Source organism: Pezoporus occidentalis, unplaced genomic scaffold (assembly GCF_034315485.1).
Source record: "Pezoporus occidentalis ecotype Australia unplaced genomic scaffold, CSIRO_AGI_Poc_V1 ctg37, whole genome shotgun sequence".
In the NCBI taxonomy this organism is placed as follows: domain Eukaryota; kingdom Metazoa; phylum Chordata; class Aves; order Psittaciformes; family Psittacidae; genus Pezoporus; species Pezoporus occidentalis.
Genome location: NW_026915691.1, coordinates 7477775 through 7496411, shown reverse-complemented (window position 1 = coordinate 7496411; position 18637 = coordinate 7477775). Strand labels below are relative to the sequence as shown.

Here is an 18637-nt window from a genome sequence, read left to right as displayed (position 1 = left end):
ATTCCGTTTTTCTCTCCTATTGATCACCTGGATATAAGGGTCCTGCCTGATTAGACCATGTGATATGTTTCATTTAAAGCTTCATTACCAGCTCAACGTGATGCTGACACAGAATAAATATATCCTTTCAAAATGACAGTGGAAAGGAACATTCCCTGGAAGAGGTGGAAAAAATTCTGTCACAGAGCATGTGCTAAATTCAGGCACAAGGGAAAATCATACAGAGCAAATGAAAGAGAGAGATGGAAATGCTAACCAAAATTAGATAGTCTGTTGACCTGCTGCATTATCCAGAGTATGTTGCTGTATTTCTTGTGCAGAAAGGCACTTTGGTAGGGGAGAAGAAGTTAGCTGCTATATGCTACGTGCAAAGGAGATTTCAAGACTGTTATTAAAATAAAAAGGCCAAGCATTCAGGCACTGGGAAATGCCAGAACCAGTATTATTTATGCAACCTTAGTTAAACCATCTTGCACAAATGCATTGTGTCAGTGCCTTCAGATCTGTGACCACATACTGATTTTCCACAGGACTGCAGCCTCATGCAGTGCACAGAATGGGCAGTAGCATTCAGTTTCACTGACATGCAATCCCTGTTTTATTGCTTAGCTTTTTACTCTCTTCCTGCATCACAGGTAAATCCTAGTTTGATAACAAAGTTATGTTTCTTTGTCAGCTTTTCAGTAGCACTTCTTACAGGATATTTGTGAAGTTAAATCTACAGTGCTAACAGGAGGTAAGAGGTAGTGCTATTCCCATTTCACAGACAGGGAATACCAGCACACGAAGCAATGCTAAATTTAGCAAGATGTGAGTCACTTAAGATACAGGGGCTTCTCAGTATATGTATTATTCACACATCACTTAACTATGCACAAAGACTAAGACATTACATTGAAGTTTCAGCAATTTACAGAAGTTTGCTTTGAATGACTTCCCTTTAAATGTTTCAAAACTGCAAGTTTCTGATGGAAAACTGTGTCTGGTTTCCCACAGGAAATGAAACATATACAGTTGTGCCATCTGCCTATTCATGTGCTGTTAATACTCCTTCCACTTCATTTCTGAGCCTGTTGGCTGGTTTCAAACAAACTGGTGAAGCAAAAGGTCTCTAAGTGAATGTGCCTAGGCCTAGCAAAAACTGGCAGCTAACAGGGAGTATGACCCAAATTACAGCCTCCATTGAGAGAAGGAGGTGACATCTCTCCCCCAGCCCTGTCCTGCCAGGCAGTGACAGACACCCTGCTCAGTACACACAGTTTTCAACTAGCTGCTTGCTAGGGGCCTCAGATGTTAGCTCCACACATTTGTGCCCTATGTTCCCCTTTGAGAAGCAGTTTTCTTACCTGATGATACAAAACAGAGAAGCAAAAGAGAGTAAAATCATCTCCAAGATAGACAGCAATGAGCATATCTCTGTAATGATCACTTACTCCAGGGCTGGGCTGTGCTGCCAGTCAAATGTCACCCTCTTCTATGACTGCAGGAAGAGGTGCTTGGATCCAGCACAGTTTTTACTTCCACAAATACCAGCACACATTCTGAAGGATAATCTGATGCTCACCCAACAGGAATACCCAAGAATAAAATGGACCTGTCTCAAAAGAGAAACCATGTCCCAGTCTTTTCAAAAACCAACCAAACACTCTGCAGCTCAGCAGAGGCAAAAGAATCTAGTTTTGGAAAAGCAGCTGTTGAGCACATCCCGGATTTGAAATAAACAGAAGGCTATGCCATCTCTATTAGCACTGCTATTCCCAAATTTCCTGCTGCCAACCCTCACTTAAAAAATAGGCGCTCGCCATTACCTCCTTCCCTTCAGCCTGTCCTGGCCTCAAGTTGGTCATCATCACATCTTACTCCTATCCTCTTTACAGCAGCCAGCAATTCTGCCCATGCCTTCCATCCCTTTCTTCGAGACCCTGCCTGTAGTTACCTATAGTCATAGACTTTGTGCTACTTATCAGCATGTAGTGAGATTGCAGGGGAATAAGGGGGTGACATTGATCTTGTGATGCAAATTGTGCTGAGCTTTTCCTCTGCAGTCTGCTCAAGGAATGTGTATCAGGCCTGCTGTGGCATTTACAAACCAGGCAATGAAAGAGACCATTTTCATCAGCTTAGAGATTTTTACAGCATACTAAATACACTTTTATAGAAAAACATAACTAAGCAGAGCAAGAATTGGCTGCTTTTACCATAAAGCATTCCTAGATAGGGCAATGCAGGCATTTGTGGCACAGAAAATCAGATAAAGACAAACCCAAAAAATAAATGGTAATACTGCAGCAGAAAATTCACACTCTCTCACCTATAAATAGCTTCACAGCATTCTAGGAACTGTACAAAAAGTGGAACCTACAGAGCAGCCAAGAAGATGCCAGACACAAAACCAGTGACATGCTGATTACTGCTACTAGAAACCTACCCTCATTGCAATCCTTTCGGCATTCCCCACTCTGGAGTTACAAATGAAATGAGATCGCAGGCTGGTGTGTCTTATGCTTCTGTCTCTTTGTCTACCAACACCGTGGCTGAGATTAAAAGGACTGAGCCCATTGCTTGGTTCAACAGTTTCTCCCACACAGACCAATTACTGTGTGCAAGCTGCAGCCCGTAACAACAGGGGTTTCACTGGCCCGATCTTCACATTCGGTGAAGTTGATGAAAGTTGTGCTTTTGGTTACGGTAGTGCAAGAGCGAGCACAGAGAAGGAAAACTTGGGCAAGTGAAGGCATAAGAAAGCATTCAGAAAAATCCTGGCTTATAAAAAGCAGACACTTCAGAAGGATGGGTTTTGCTTTCCAACAGTTTCCTCAGGTGACAGCTGTGCAATTCTGAGAAATGCCACTATCTCTGTGGATTCATCTGTGTGGTCTAAATCAAGAGAGGCCTCTCTGTCAGATAAATCTAGCAAATAAATAAATAAAATGGGTCCTTTCTTCCCAAAATAAATAGCATTCGCAGCAGCAGCAGCTGAAACCTGCTTTGAACAGGACAGCAGAGACTCCAGTTGTGCAGTTCATCTCTCAGGACAGGTCTCTAAGGAGAACAATACTAGCAGTGCCAGGAGGTTATAACTGCAAGTATTAGCATAATCTTTTGTACTCTGTGCCTACTTGTGATGCCATTTAGAAGAGAAACAATACAAAATATTTAAAATGTGGTCCATGGAAAGCTATTATAACTACTTCTAGCTGGGCACTCTGACTGCCAAGTTGCTCACAGTGGATGCCACAGCAGCTGGCCCCATTTCCAAAGAAATACGAAATTTAACTAGGATCGGCTCCACATGGCAGTCAACTGGAAGGCACAACACAGCGTATGACAGAATACAATTGGAAAGGGAGGGGGAAACAATACAAGCTGAAGAACTCAAATGCAGATGTGAATCGACTTCTCTATAGTCAGAATTCCAGTTTGATTCATAGAAAAATACTGGCATAAACCCCAGAACATGGATCATTTGGTCCATCGGGGAAAAGTCCAGCAACAAGTAACTTCAGCCCGCCTTATAATGGTAGTCCAGGCTAAAAAGTCACACTGAAAAGAAAATCTACTCTCTAGGTTTCCATTTGATCTTCTTCCACAATTTCAGTTCAAATTTGGCAAACTATCTTCTGACCTGTAAGCTATGTGACAGTCCAACAAAGTCAGATGAGAACTTGGCTTGAAAAGCAGCTTTGTTTTCTAATGTTAGTGGAGTTCCTGAAGTAAACACACAAAAGTCATGCTGAATCTACACCATCAACAGTTAGTGAGAAATTCAAAGATATTACAAAGCAGGATTTGTAGTTATAGATGGTTTACCTGTAAGCTGATTTTTCAAGTGAAACCGTATTTTATCCTTAACTCTCTGCTTCCTTTTGTGTGTTGAAGAGAGGAGAGGAATCTCATTTTATTCAGAACTAAAATAATATTTTGATGGGCAACTGCTGAAACAACTGAGAGGGGGACACCAAGATCTGCTTGAATATGTACCCTCTTCTGCAGTGACCACTTATATAAACCTCTGTTTTATCAGTTCAAATACGATTCAGTAGCAGGTACCCATCTGGATTCTGACCTAACAAAAATTACCAGCAGATTCTAAATGCATTGGTACACACAATATCTAATGTTCTGCTGCTTTAAACCTCACTGTAACAGTGGAGAAGTAATGGAGAAATACTTGGGCTATTTTACGAATAATAAAATACCAATATCAAAAATATATCTTGACTCATAGATCAAATGGGCCTTAATAAAAACTGAAATTAGCTGGTTATCCAATAATCTGGGGATGTGATCCTCTCAGTTTTATTTTCCAAGTTGGTCAGCTTGCTGACTGTTTTATCTTTCATTCCCTCCTCCCCTTCTGCCACTGCCAATCTCATTAGGAGGCTAAGGTTGTGGTCAAGCCCATGAAGAATTCAGTGCTCTGGAACAAAGGAAATCATGTCATAATCATCTTAGGAAAATATATACACACAAGAAAGTATCCCCTGCAGAAACAGCCATTATCAAATGTTATGTGAAGCTGGGCATTTTAAGACATTAATTTAATTGCTAGTACCCATATTAATTAGCAAGAGTTATATTTCTACCATAATGAACAATAGCATAGAATAACAATGTGGCAGATTTGAAGAAGGTTTTTTTCCACTTTGTTGAAACCACTGAAGATATCTGGCTTCCTCAAGAGTGCACACTTTGCCCAGGTCTGTGACAACAGATTACAGCATGCGATCAAACCAAATGCCCAATCACAATCCCCCTACTTATGGCTTTTATTCTTAACACTAAGTCCTCTAGGACAGGAACTGCATCTGCAGTGGCTTTCATAACATGGTTTTGATCTGAAGTGGAAAGTATAGAGTTAAATTCACAGTAGTACACCTGTGAATTCTCTAAAGTTTAAAAAAAAGTGTAAGAAACTGTGGAAAGAATGAAAGCAATCAAATCAGTGGTCAAGAAGCATTGCTCTAGTGGATATGCACAGCATGTAAGCAGCAGTGGCAGGTACTTCAAAATGGGCAACAGCAGAGAAGCTGAATTTTCATCTAAGGGTGCTCCTACTGTTTCATACATCAAAGGCCCATTAATGTTAAATTTTAGGTCTCATGCATGCATGAGCCAGAAAAATCTTCGCCATTTTCTAGCCCTCTTCAGAAATCCTAAATGTGGATTTGGATATTTTGCATAGGCACTAGGGATATCCAGTGCCAGTCCCTCCAAGCTGTAAACTACAAGTACACTGCTCAAACAGGACCCAGTCCTGAAACACATATCATTATAGGGGGCATTCCTTTGTCTTCTGGCAACTGTTAAGTCCCTGGCAGACTTCTGCTACCTGCCTGCTCCTTTTCTAGTGTCTCTGTCCTCACACTTGTGGCCTTTCTCTCAGGGTTGCTACTAGTTCATATCTGCTCTGTAGTTCAGTACAGTATAGCTCAGTACAGGAGGGGTAAGTGAAGGGAAGCAGGAGTGGTTGCATTAGGATGGGCAGACTGTGAAAGCTCCAAGGAGCTGATTTGCCCTGTAACAGACCTTGGAGGTCCTGTATACACAGCAGCTTTCAATACACCTGCTAAAAAGAGCCAGCAAACTACTCTCCAGTCTCATATCCAGACCTGCAAAAATATCCAGTGACAGAAACAACCCGCCCATGCAAGCAAGCCTGAACATGCAAACAGTAAATGCTAATTCTATTGTAGAGAGCAAGGCCTCTGCTGATTAAAGCAGCTTGTACCTGTGACAGAGGGGACGTAACTCTATCATCTCCTACCCCCAGTGATTAAAAATGATTTTCTACTACTTCAAACATACAAAATAGATCAAAATAAGCAGCATGGGCCAGTACATGTAATTCTTCCTGCCCTCATGACAAGTGGCCCTCCTTAGAAACGTTTCTATTTCTCTATAGGAAAGTCCCTGCTTTATGCACAAGGAGAAACGTCTGCTCCTGACAGCACCTGAACAGCGATGTTTGTATCTCTGATGGCTTAGGCTAATAAGAGCAAACCAGATTGAGCTCAGAACATTAACAGTGTCAAGAAAAAAAGATGTCTGCGCAAGCTGTTTTGGCTTGCGTGTCCAGAGCCCAGTGGGACCGAGCAGGCAGACAATAGCTCACGCTGCCTTCGCGTTGGCGTGCTGGTGGGTTTCTGTTTTGCAGCACATTGTGCACACAACACTTGCCTCACAAAGTCAAAGAAAACAAAACCTGCGTGAATGCTACAAAAAGCAGAATTTTACTTTGAACACAAGGGAAACGCATAATGAATAGCTGTGACTGACTCCCTCCCTCACCATTCCTGTTCACCAGCTCCATAAAATGGAGACTTTGGCCAACCACATTTGCCCATCATTTTCTTCTTAAAGTTGCATCATATGTGTTTAGGGATCTTGGATAAACTGCAGCTGGCTTTAAAATGAAATATATTGATTCTTAAGGTCAACATTACACTTTTCCTTACCTCTACCTGGTTCTAGTGAGGGTTTGCTCTATTTCAGACCTTTGTTTCATGGACTTCTACAAGCTTTCCAGAGGAGCTAAGGAAGAGGATATAGGCAACACAGTCCAGATGGGCAAACTGCAGAGAGTTAATTTTGCCCTTTGGTCCCACGAGATGATGAAACAGGCCAAAACTGGCAAAGCTCTATTCAAGGGGATGAACCAGCACTTGGAGCTGCAATGCAACTGAAATGCCTTTAGGGCCTTCTGTAGTCAGCCTACTGGCCCTGGGGGTGAGAATTTGACCCTTTACACTGTAGAAACAAAGCACTAATTACTTGGAAAGTAAAAAGAACTTGTCCTGTAGGTTACATAACCCATGTTGCTGCTGTCCTACATAATTACAGGGGACTAAAAAAAATATCTAATTAAATGAAAGCTGCAACATTGGGCTAGGAAAAAATGCTGAAATAATTAATACCACCGGTCTATTAAATTGACTTATAGGTTCAGTATTCCAGACAGAGCTGGCCACTGCAGATTATTATCCTCCAAAGTCAATGGATTCAACTGCTCTGCAAAAACAAAGGGAAAAAGTCAAAGAAAATAATTTCTAACGTTTGCAGATGAAAAAAGGAAGATAATGAATGCACAGTGTGTACTGCATAAGGAAAAGTCATGCTGAAAAATGAAAGGAGAAAGAAAGAAAAGCAGACATGAAGGATTGCCCAGCATACAGCCAGAAGTATAATGCAATACTACCTACCTGAATATATTGTTATTTGTACAAGTCCTTTTACTTTACCTCTCTGGTATTGTTCAAAATCCAAAGGTAGAGTTTCTGCTCTGTATGATTATGCAGATACATATAAAATCACACACACACACTTACATATATACGTAACACAACTTTACAAGAATGACTATTTGGTCTCAGGGGACATCAAAGTACAAAGTGATACGATTTCTATCTGTATGTAAAGTTATAATGGTAATAATATTGTCAGTTAAGGATAAAATAACAATTTGCATTATTATCCACTCTAATGCAAATTGGTTTTTATACCAGCAAATATATGGCTGGCTTTAGCCTCAGCAGCAGGATGAATGTTAAATCAGAGCTGATGAATAATTCATAGATCTTATAGAACGCAATGGCTCATTCTGGGATTCGTGTTTGAAGAATGACTTCTCCTGGTTAGATGCTCTTTAGATTCTGGGCCAGCGACACCCTGGCATGACCTGCCTGCAATGAGATAATGATCTGCTGATGAAAGGGTTGGTTTGTTGTCTGGGGTTTTTTAAACCATTACAATTTCACTGTAAAGGTTTTCATTACACAGACCTATCTACAGGAGGCTGAAATAACCAAGTACATAAATTCAGCAAGCACGTTCCACTCACTAAAAGTTGATTGCAGAGTTAAGCGCAGAGTTAACACTAAGCTGATTGCAAAGTAAACTGAAGGCCCGTCCACATCACATACCACACAAATTGTGGCACAGCAGAGAAAACACTGTATTTGGCATTAGGAAATCTGGGCCTGTTCCCAGATTCACCAACTGCCTAGGACAGAAATACAGGGAACAGATTTCCTTCCATGCCCTTGCATGGGAGAGAGGAAACGAGCAAAGACTAACCTTCACAGGGCAGGGACTGAGCCTTAGTGGTGTTACAGACCATGTATCTGACTGAGGTGTCCTCTCCAAAGTACCTGAAACAAAGTCACTTGGCATTGGGATGGGAGTGGTGAGGATACAGGGTCTGTGGCTCTTCACCTATGCTACAGGTACACTTTCATTTGCTGTTAATTAGTCTGTTAATCTGTCTACTCTCCTCACTTGCTTGCTTTGTATTACAACAAACTGCACATACTGCTATGCTGTATCTTCTGTATCCTCCTAGGATTGTAACTTTAAAATCCACAGTTTAAAAAGCAAGAGCACTTGAGAAAACAGGTTGATATTGCAGAGTTCCTTGTAATAAAAGCTGCAGAATCGGGACCATGCCTGTCCCCACAGGCGCTCACTATGCATTTATAGATGACAAAATGTAGACTCACAGTAACATTTTGCCATTTAGTTTGAGGGGCAAACAAAGGGCTGTTCTACAAGTGTTTTGCCTGAGCTCAGATAAAAGTGCTAGTAAATAGTCCTTTATTTGCAGGAATGATGAATATTTTCAGTTTTGGAGCAGCATTTGTGTTATGATCACTAGGGCTCAGTTTTGATGGGCAAGTCTTCGTGTTGTATGCCAGGGTGATGCTTCTTGAAAACTAAAAATATTCAATAGGCCTGTAAAAACATGGGAGGGAGAATGTTACAGCTGAGACATTCCATTATTTCTCTACTATGGCAGGGGAACCAAATGAGAAAGCACAAAGTCATTGAGATAACTGAAAGACTCTCCCAGCAGGCTTGTCTCCAAATGGTGATATTCAGTAAGGCTTCTGAAGAGATGGGCCAGTGTACAATGAGCAATTGAAGTTTGAGGCTTTCAGATGCAGCTGGTAGATGGGTCTGGGCCTAAAGGCCACCCTGACCAGTTGCTGTAAGCACAGCCAAGGCCAAAGTTGCATGCTGCAATGCATCATTGAGATCACTGAAGCAACTCCAGACAGGCTGGAGTGGTACAGTGCTATATAGCACAGGTCCCCAAAATAGCAGAAGCAAATGTAGTCCTGTGGCTCAAGACAAGCAACCGTGCTCCAGTTAATTTAGAAATAGCCGGTTTATGCAGCAGGGCTGAGATCTGAGTGCCATGCTGCATTATGTACAGCAGAAGCAACTGCCCATGCAGTAAGCACAATGCAGGTGAGGTGCTAGGGTTGTAGCACTCGTCTGCTGCAGCAAGACCTTTAATTTAATCTGCACAGTTTGAGCTGGTTTAACCACTTCTTTGCTGCAGTGGCTGTAACTGAATTCACGTGACTACAATATATAGACAAATTCCAGTTGTTACAGTAATGTCCAAGAGGGGAGATTGCATTGCTTTGGGATTCCACATGCTGACACCTAGACACACTCACAAAAAGCACTGCCCTCATCACTAGATAAGAGTTAATCATTCGCAGCTTTGCTGCTCTATACCAGCCTGCTTTCCTCTTAAGGATTCTCAAAACACTTTCTGCACTTTAAGAATACGGAGGTGATGACTTTGGCTATCAAACTGATGTCACTTGTCAAGCATAGCTTGACAGCTACTTTGCTGCTATTAGCAGTACAATACAAGTGCCATATAGCAGCTAGCACAGCTGCTTATGTGCAAAAGAAGGCAGATAAGTAGCAGGTAAATTTGTTAATCAGAAATTTTAGATCATACTAGAAGAAAGCTGTACATTTTGATGAACTTAAATGCCACTGCATGAGCTGTTATATACATTTCTATAAATCTCCTTGTGGAGCACTTGTCATGATGAATCCCTAATGGGCATCACAAGTATTCCATTCACTGGGAAACAGCATCCTTAGCACAACATACAGACTAACCAGACTTGGATGGTGAGTAATTTTACCAGCTATCATGAGCTGTTGGTTCCAGAAAGTGTTTCAGGTGTACTGTAAGAGTCTCCTACCTACCCACACAGTGGTACTGTCTAACTGCTTAGTGCGGAGGGCTGAATAGTAGGCTACATGGTTTAGACAAACTGGTCTCTGATTTTTAAAGAGGAATACTTTTTTTTCCTCCCCCTGGTTGTCATTTTACATACCTTTTAAAATGTACACATCTGTAGCCAGGCATGCGGTTAAACGGAAAAGAGCACTGCATACAGCACTATGTATGTTTCAGTATTGTTGAACCTAAACTATATGCTTTTCATCTCATATCCATCTGTAATGTTCCCTCCCCTGTCTCTCAGAGCAGCAGCAGCAGAGCAGCTGCTTGCTTACATGGGAAGAGCATATAGTAAATCATCTAACTCATATTCAAATCATGAGATGGCATGCTACTTATAAAGCAAAGGATGCCTTGGGCTGAAGGTGTGCTGCAGTCTCATGTGTAAATGAAGACAGCACAGCATCAAGAGTAAGTTTAGATTGGATTTTTCTTAATGAAAAGACACTTATGGCCTATTTATTCACACTTATGGCCTATTTATTCTCAGATGGCAGCATATCTGAAGAAAAACATGCCATCAGCTAATCATAATCCCTTACAAAACGAGGATGCTTGCAATCATGCTCTTATTAGCTAAAGGACTTGCATCAAATGGATTAAGAGCCAAAGTAGAAATGCTTGATCCCTGTTTTGGTCTGAATTGTCACAGCTCTGACCTTACAGAGCACTGATCAAACTGCAGCAACACATGTAATGTATCTAGTCTAACTATAATTTAGCTTGTTTAAGCAATATAAAGTGAAGTTCTTGTAGGAATACCTCCAGGCACTAGCTTGCACTAATGAATGTGCTGTCTGCATCTGCTGTGATGTTTATCTGGAATCTCTGGACAGCAGCTGCCCCCTCCCCTATGGTGTTTGAGCAGGTTGATGACTGTTCCTTCTCTGGGAAGGTCCAGGGATGCTTCCACTTCATAAGGCTCTATAATTGGTCTCACCTCCTAGCCTAGAGCTTGCCTGTCTGGAGGATGCATGGTCTAGTACAGGAATGCTGAAGAATCTAGCTCAAAGCAGTAGCTGCTGATTCTGGGAGTATCCCTCCTGCTGTGGGGGCCCTGTTCTCAGCTACTTAACACCAGTGTGGTGCTTTTGGGTGCCAAGCTCTTATTTCTGCACGCTGCTCTTCTGGGCACTGCAGGTTTGTTTCTTAGAACCACCTCAGTGGCTGTTACAGAACCAGACTGATGCGGGCCTCGGAGGAACAGAGATTTTTACCAAATCTCCAAGTGGCAAACAAATTCTAAATTTAGCAGAAGAATCCTCACTTGTCCTGATTTTTAGGAGCAGTTGCAGTGATATGGGCAGTGAGGTGTTAACTTTCCTTTTGACACTTTGGCTTTTGTCAGGTTCTCTTGGGAACTAACAGCTACAAGGAGGCAGAATTTATTAAACCAATGACTGTTATAAACCAGTTCCCAAAAGTGGGCTGTGTATAAATGAGTTCATTGTGGTGTGTATCTCTTTTCTAATTATTTTGAATCAGAGAAACGCAGGAGCTCTAGGGAATTATAGGTATTTTCGTGGTCATCAAGAAAGTTAGAGAGAAATTACTTCTCTTCCTGTTACAACTAACAACTTCACATGAGAAACCCAGTCATTTCAACACTGGCCCCTTAAAACCATGCACTGTGGAATAAAGATTGGAAACACACTGTTTTGTGGACGTGAGAAAAGCAGGTTGGAGGTTCCTGACAGAGCCTGTGTTAAATTAGAGCCAGGACTCCAAACTGCACGTTCACCTGTACGGAGAGCATGCAGATTGCCATCTAGTATTCCTGCTGTCACACATCCCATCGATAGATACAGCCCATGAAGAAATAAGGATATTGGAACTGTTGTATTACTTAGACCTCTGGATCAATATTGTGTTCAGCAGCAGCTGGTGTGGAAGAAAGGTACAAGAAACTGAGTAACCAGCAGCTCAGCATGGAATAACCTGTTTCAAGAAGTATCCAGGCCTTCAGCCCATGGCAGTTATGATCTTTTTTTTTTTACTCTGAGGCATATGAATTAATTTTCCCTCAGAAACTCCCTTGAGGAGGACATGAGTTTAATTGGGTTATCTGTTTTGTAATGTGAAATGTTGTCTGAGCATGCATTTAGCTACAAGAGCATCCAGAGCAGCATTCTACAATCCTGTTAAGATCTTCCTCCATTCCTCTTCTTGACTTTCCCAATTAGTAGAGCTATTTATAACATGTGGGAGAGAAGTATAAAAAAAACAAACCAAAACACAATTAAAAAAATCCCAACAAAACAAAGCACAGCCCCTTCAAAGCCCCCTCAAAACAACAGAGGCATTGTGTACTACAGAAAAAAATGTCTTTTTTAAAGGAGATGTTCAAACAAGTTCCCATGACATTGGGAAAAATGTATATCATTTATCAGTTATGCTATATTTCTCAAAGCTTTGGGATTCCTACTCCTTTTATATTTGTGAATAATACTCTCATTGTGTTGGAGCACCTCTTTCATATGTCCAAGATTCAAGAAACAAATATGGGGTTTGGGGTTAAAAAAAAAAAAAAAGACTGCATCTATAAGAATCATTGTATTTATTTGTTGATCTCACCTTGCTATTTCTGTTCAGTTACTCCAAGGACAATTATTTCAAGGATACCATTCAAGTGAGTTTGGTTTTTTATGACTCAGAGAAATTCATTTATGCTAAACTCAAATACCATGGCCTTCCTTTTGCTGTTGAAATTCATGCCATACTGTGCTCAAGAACAAGCTATGAAGCCAAAGGGTACTAAGAGAGGAAATTCACTTCACAGTAACAAAGCTACAAAAGTTAATGCTGCAAAACTTACATTAATTTCTTTGATGTCACTTTTCTGGGTCTTTTTTATTTGAGTACTATACACAGCTGTGAACAGCTCAGCTGATAATTACTCTGTACACAATACAGGTACCTAGAAGTAGAACAGATCTACCACTGACTCTTGGCAGTGTGAAGTTTAAATGCCTTAATGAAATTTCAGTTTTGTTCCTATTTGTGTTAATCTGTGACACTCTGTGTCCCTGTTCAACAGCTCTCCCCTCTGCAGCTGTAATAGGCTTGGTACAAATCTAGCTAAATCAAGTTACTATAAAACAGGGAAATTAACAGTTTTAAAATGAAATTAATTTCTGTCTGTATTTTAAGATTTCATTGCCAGGTTTTAACATACTGGTTTCCTGAACACTGACAAGCAGAACAACTTGTATTGATTCACAATATTCACACTCTATGTGACATCACTGACAGCTTCATTACATGGGATGCTAATTTTTTTTCCCATGTGGTCACTCTTAATGAGATTAAATATACCTTGTATTTTCAAGCCATTTATTTGCAAGGAATTGTGACTGGATTGTCATCAAGGTTATTTAACCTAATACACAGCAGAAAGAAAACATGCCAAGCGCTCCTGAGAAGTCATCAACTGATGTTCTTTAGAAAGTATATATTACTCAAGTAATTTTTTTTGAGAGATATTAAAGAGGTATTTTATTTGCAATCCTGTGCCATTTGAGTTATTCAGGCTGCTTTGAATATTTATAGTACACACACTTAGGACAGCTCATTTCCTATTTGGAATCAGAAATCAGGTTCCACTGCAGTCAATGGGAATTTTGCCATCAACTTTAATGAAATCAGGACTTGGATCGTACTATATGTAACTCTGATAATTCACATCAGTATTTGGAGTAGTTTGAAGCTATCACTGATTTCTGCCCCTGTTGTAGAATTGCTAACACAACAATCAGGCTGGAGTAAGAACAACAAACACAGAGTTGCGAAAGAGGGTCACAGGTAACAGCGTAAAATACTGTGTCATCCATGTAATGGTGTTAATCTGCACAAATTTCCAGATTAATCCATCTTCTTGAATTTAAGTCACTTATTATGTAATCTGCAGGGATAGAATAATACATTCTTGCAGATAAACATGCTGATATAATCAAAATATTTTCAATTATTTCCTACAGAAAAGTTACTGTTATATAAGCGTATAATGCATACAAAGAAAGAGATTACACCTATCACAAAGGCTTTTCTTTATGATTACATAAAGTTATGTACCTCAACTAGTACTTCAAATAACAAAATCTTTTCCTGATCCACTGCATACAGCAGCTATGCACATTTCTACTACTCTGTTTCTATAATGCTTACAATTGGGAGTTCGGTGTGATCATAATTTGGCTGACTGGAAGACTGTAAAAGATGCACAACTAAAGTATTGTGCCAAACAAAAAATCCATAGCTAATAAGAAACACAATGTTCATTAGTAGCAGCTTCCTCCCAGAGGACTTCTACAGCCAGCAGAAAATCCCACACTCTAGTTTCCAGGGAGTTGTGCGTTCTTGATGCAGACTCAAAAACTAACTTTCTCAGTTAATTCTGTTTTACATAACTCAAGCATTTTAATGCTTGTCATTTGCTAGCTCATCTCCTTCACCTCATCCTCTTACAGGAGTGGAATATTGACCAAACAAGCATTTATCAAGGGACTCGAACAAACATTATGCAAGCAAAAAGAGATGTTGTTAGCCTAATCGGGAGAACACACTGCAGTCCATGTGCAGCAATTTCCACCCACATACCTCACATCTGTAAATGGGACTGGACTCAGTCCTCCCAAAATTTAATAGTGCTACTGAGAAAACTTTATACAAGTGTCTAGTGAATGCAGGACTTCACACTGTTAAGGACACTCAATCTTAACATGTTGTTACCTGTCCAGCTGCCTATAATTGTAAATAAGCATCTGCTTCCAGTCTCTTTCAGTATTGTTGTCTTGAAGGCTTGCATTTTTTTGTTTACTGAGAAGAGGTGGCAAAGGACACAAAACTCAGGTTTCAAAAGGCTCCCTTTGTGCGGATCCAAAAATTGAAAGATATTGGCTTTTACAATGACCCTTTCTGAACTTCTGTTCATGCCGTTTGTATGTCTCCCCACTTCCTAGAAAAGAGCTGCTGTTACATGGCAGAGGGACATAACAGTTGTCTCCGATGGCAGCCAATTCTGTCACTCAAGAAAACTGGGAGAGATAAAGACCAAGTGGGTCAGTGCAGATATTAATTTTGCCAAAGAGCTTTGCACGCTACAGGCAGCGCTTAGGAACTTCTATTATTTTACTTACCTTGTAATCTGCACAATCTGCAATCCCCAGTTAGCATAGATGCTTTCTTAAAACGCACAGTTCAGAAGTCATTTACCTATGCCACAGAGTCATCAGGATGTAAATAATGACTGCGATAACCGGTTTTGTCCAAGCCTTTAGCTCATCTAAAGGCAAACCTTCTGAATCAACCATAAAGACCAGTCCTATACAACCAGGAGACCAGTGCAGACCTGACAGCCAGCAGTGCTCACTTTGATATGAATGGAACAACTGATTCTCTTTTCATGGCCATTAAAATTCACAGAAAACCTGTTAATGACTTTTCACCCTGTCTACAAAGACTTTCTACCCCTCCTAATTCCCTCCTCAGTTATCCAAGCCATTAGAACGTGTCTCTGCAAAACCAGACAAGTAGCACGTGCCCCAGCCTCCTCTCTAGTTACAAAGCCTAGTTAGCAATTACACCTGCAGCAGTGGGAGAGAAAGAGGCAACACACATCAGTGACAACAAAAACCATTATTGTCAGTTACCCTTACAGCTCTCGGCAGGTAAGGTCTCTGAGACAATTTTCTTTCTTTGTACTCTGCCCCTTCACACACATACCAGCAATTAAAGCAGTACAATTACATAAAATCAATGGCATATTTTCCGTGCTCTTCTATTTAGTAAAGTAGAAAAGAATTCCAAACTATTAGTGGGGGAAGTCTCATCAAGTGCTTATAAACTGAGGGCTGTTTGATTATTCAGAGAAGAGAAGGGGGAAAAAAAGCTCCCAAACTGTTATGGAAAATGTTTCAGATAATAGATTGTTAAAAATACAGATGTGAGTACACTGCACAAAAAAGCCTCTACTGAAATCTTGCAAAGCCAGAGGTATTCCTCCAGAAAGCCTATAAACCCAGTCTTATTCAGGCACATAAATACCTTCAGAACCCACTGTTTTGCATGGAGTGGTAAAGCAAGACACAATAATAAATAGGAGTGATGGCCACAGATTATGCTATCCTTTGAGCTGCAATATACAGGCATCTGTACCACTTCTCAGCAGTACAGACTAACAGAAGTGGGTATGTGTGTCTGCATTCATGGCTAAAGAGATTATGAATTATTCTGGCCCTCAGAAGAGTCTTGTAAACTCAGTCTTATAAATCACCAAGTTCAAGTTTTATCTTGTTTTAGGTAAACTCACATAATGTCAAGCATGTCTGATGCTTTAATGTCTGTGTTGCAGGATGAAGGAGAATAAGGCAAATAGACTACCCTTTAGGTTTATTTGGTTTGGAGGTATCCCAAAACTAGGTAACTTAAGGAGAAAACGAGCAGATTCACAACAGATTTTCAAAGTTCACACTGTTATTACAAGCAGCATTACTTTGCTCAGCAGAGAACTCACCCGCCCTTTTGGAGATCAGGCAAGAAACCTCTCACAGGCTCTGGTATGTCTGCTTCTCCTCTGGTGCATTAAAAGCCAAGTGTAGAAATGAACTGATGGCTTTTCATTTCTTTTCCTAATTACCAGTCACAGCAGCTGCTTGGGAGAAGAATAGCAAGCTTCCTTTTTTTTTTAACTCATTATAATTTGAGCAAAATCGTAGGTTTGTTTGGTACATATTTTTGTGCCTTTTTTCTTATGACACTACTACCTGCTGCAGTCAAGAGCTGTAAGCTCTTAGTTATCTTGTTTTAGCTAAAACAAGAAAATAAGATTTTCTAAAAGATTTTGTTTTCTTGTTTCTGCTAAGGATGCTAAGGCAATAGAGTAAATGGTAGATAATTACTTACATCTGTCCTGCACTTATTAGTTACTGCTAACATAGGTATGAGCAGGCCTGGACCTTACTACTTTTAGTCTGGAAGTCATATAGAATCTAGCTCTTTTGACCTGAACACCTGCAGAGATGCTATTCCTCAGTATACACTGCCAAAGGAACAGGAAGCCTCTAAGACAGAAAACTAGAAGACCTACCCCTTATGTCTAAGCTTGTCTTACTTGTCTAAGCAAAATAAGGACTAGAATAATTAATGACTACTGGGGCAAGACTCAAGTGAATACAGCAATCTGTTCTTCACAACTAATCATCACTCACCTGCTAACGCAGTTATAACTAATCCGGAGAATGCTTGACGTGTAGGTGTTCCCAGCAAGGAATTGGAATGGCACACAAAAAAATCCAAGACACCATGAGGATTTGAAATAGAATCACAACTAGGTCCAAGTTTTACATGAGAAGACACCCAGGTGGGCCCTGTGGTCAAGCTTGTGCCTAGCCTTTCACTGCACTGAAGGATCAGGCCAAAATTATTGGAAAAAACTTTTGGGTATAATTTAGCTTTGACTAGGATCCAATTTTCATCACTCAGCTTTAGCTTTCTTCAGAAAATTAGGTATGTGACATATTCTTCAACTTGGTAGTGACCAACATTAGTTCAGCTTCAAAACCTTCCTAGGACAAAACCTTTATGTGGACTCCACTGATGGGCAGCTAGCTTTGAATAGTTTAAAATATTGGGCCTGCACTCCAAGTGCAGGGCTAGGACAGAAAATCTGTCCTCAGTTTTGCTATGCTCTTAATGCATTGCCAAATGTCATCTTCTGACCAACGAAAACAACAAAAAACTGCTTTCTCCTGTTTAGACCCTGCCCTGTTTATGCAGAACAAGAAGTCTCTTCATTTGGTGCATTGCTAATAGTACTAGGTGGGAATTATCCAAGATAACATATTTGCCTCTTTGTATTTTCACAGTACAATCAGATTTCTCTGTACAAAGCGTCAGCACGCTTTTTACAAGGGCTTAATCCCTACAATTTGTATGTAAATTCTTCTAAGGTTTGGTACTGCATGTCAGCTATTGGGAAATTCATGTTTTATAGAAGACTACAACACATTCCTTAGTGGCTAAAACCACACATTATGCATACAGGAAGAACAAACCAGCATGCGACCAAAGTTGCATCTGGCCATGCAGTAAGGCTGCTACTATCTATCACTTAAATAGATGAGAAAAGTTGCCAGTAAGTTGCTGGCAACTGCTGCTCTAATAAACAGTATTTCTCTCAGCAGAAAGCCAGCACCATGTGCTGATTTATAGTAAATGTGCCATTTTTTTCCCTGTGCTATCAGCACTGAAGACAATAACAAGTAGCTCAGATCACAAGAATACATTTTTATGAAAACAAAACAATGGGTGTTTGCACAGCATCGTATCTACTATATGCGAGCATAGAAGCATTTGAATTGCGTCAGTGGACACCCTAAGATCCTTTATTACATTTATGCTGTCTGTTTCTCAAGCACAGCTTTGTGAATGAAAACTAATGCACTGTAAATAAATAGCATTCAGTGATATACTTGACACATTTGGATCTATGGACACAGAAGTCAAACCCAAGCAGTGAAGAGGTAGCAGAGGTTATGCCCTATTATGGAGGCAAGTCATATGTATACTCTGGATCAGCCTGCACACAAA

The 18637-nt window shown here is 40.4% G+C and overlaps 2 long non-coding RNA genes across 2 annotated transcripts in view; both read right to left on the bottom strand.

Moving 5' to 3' along the window:
• The window catches only part of LOC134170281 (uncharacterized), a 225925-nt gene that overhangs the window by 188728 nt on the left and 18560 nt on the right, over positions 1-18637 (bottom strand). The window contains exons 3-4 of the long non-coding RNA XR_009967196.1: positions 8077-8150; positions 6459-7682 (exon numbers count right to left, since the gene is read on the bottom strand). This is a non-coding gene — a long non-coding RNA (uncharacterized LOC134170281). The remainder of the gene's footprint in view (positions 1-6458; positions 7683-8076; positions 8151-18637) is intronic.
• LOC134170328 (uncharacterized) lies at positions 13765-16851 on the bottom strand. The gene is made up of 3 exons (XR_009967239.1): positions 16542-16851; positions 14780-15084; positions 13765-13952 (listed from the first exon to the last, which is right to left on the bottom strand). It is a non-coding gene; the product is annotated as an uncharacterized LOC134170328 (long non-coding RNA).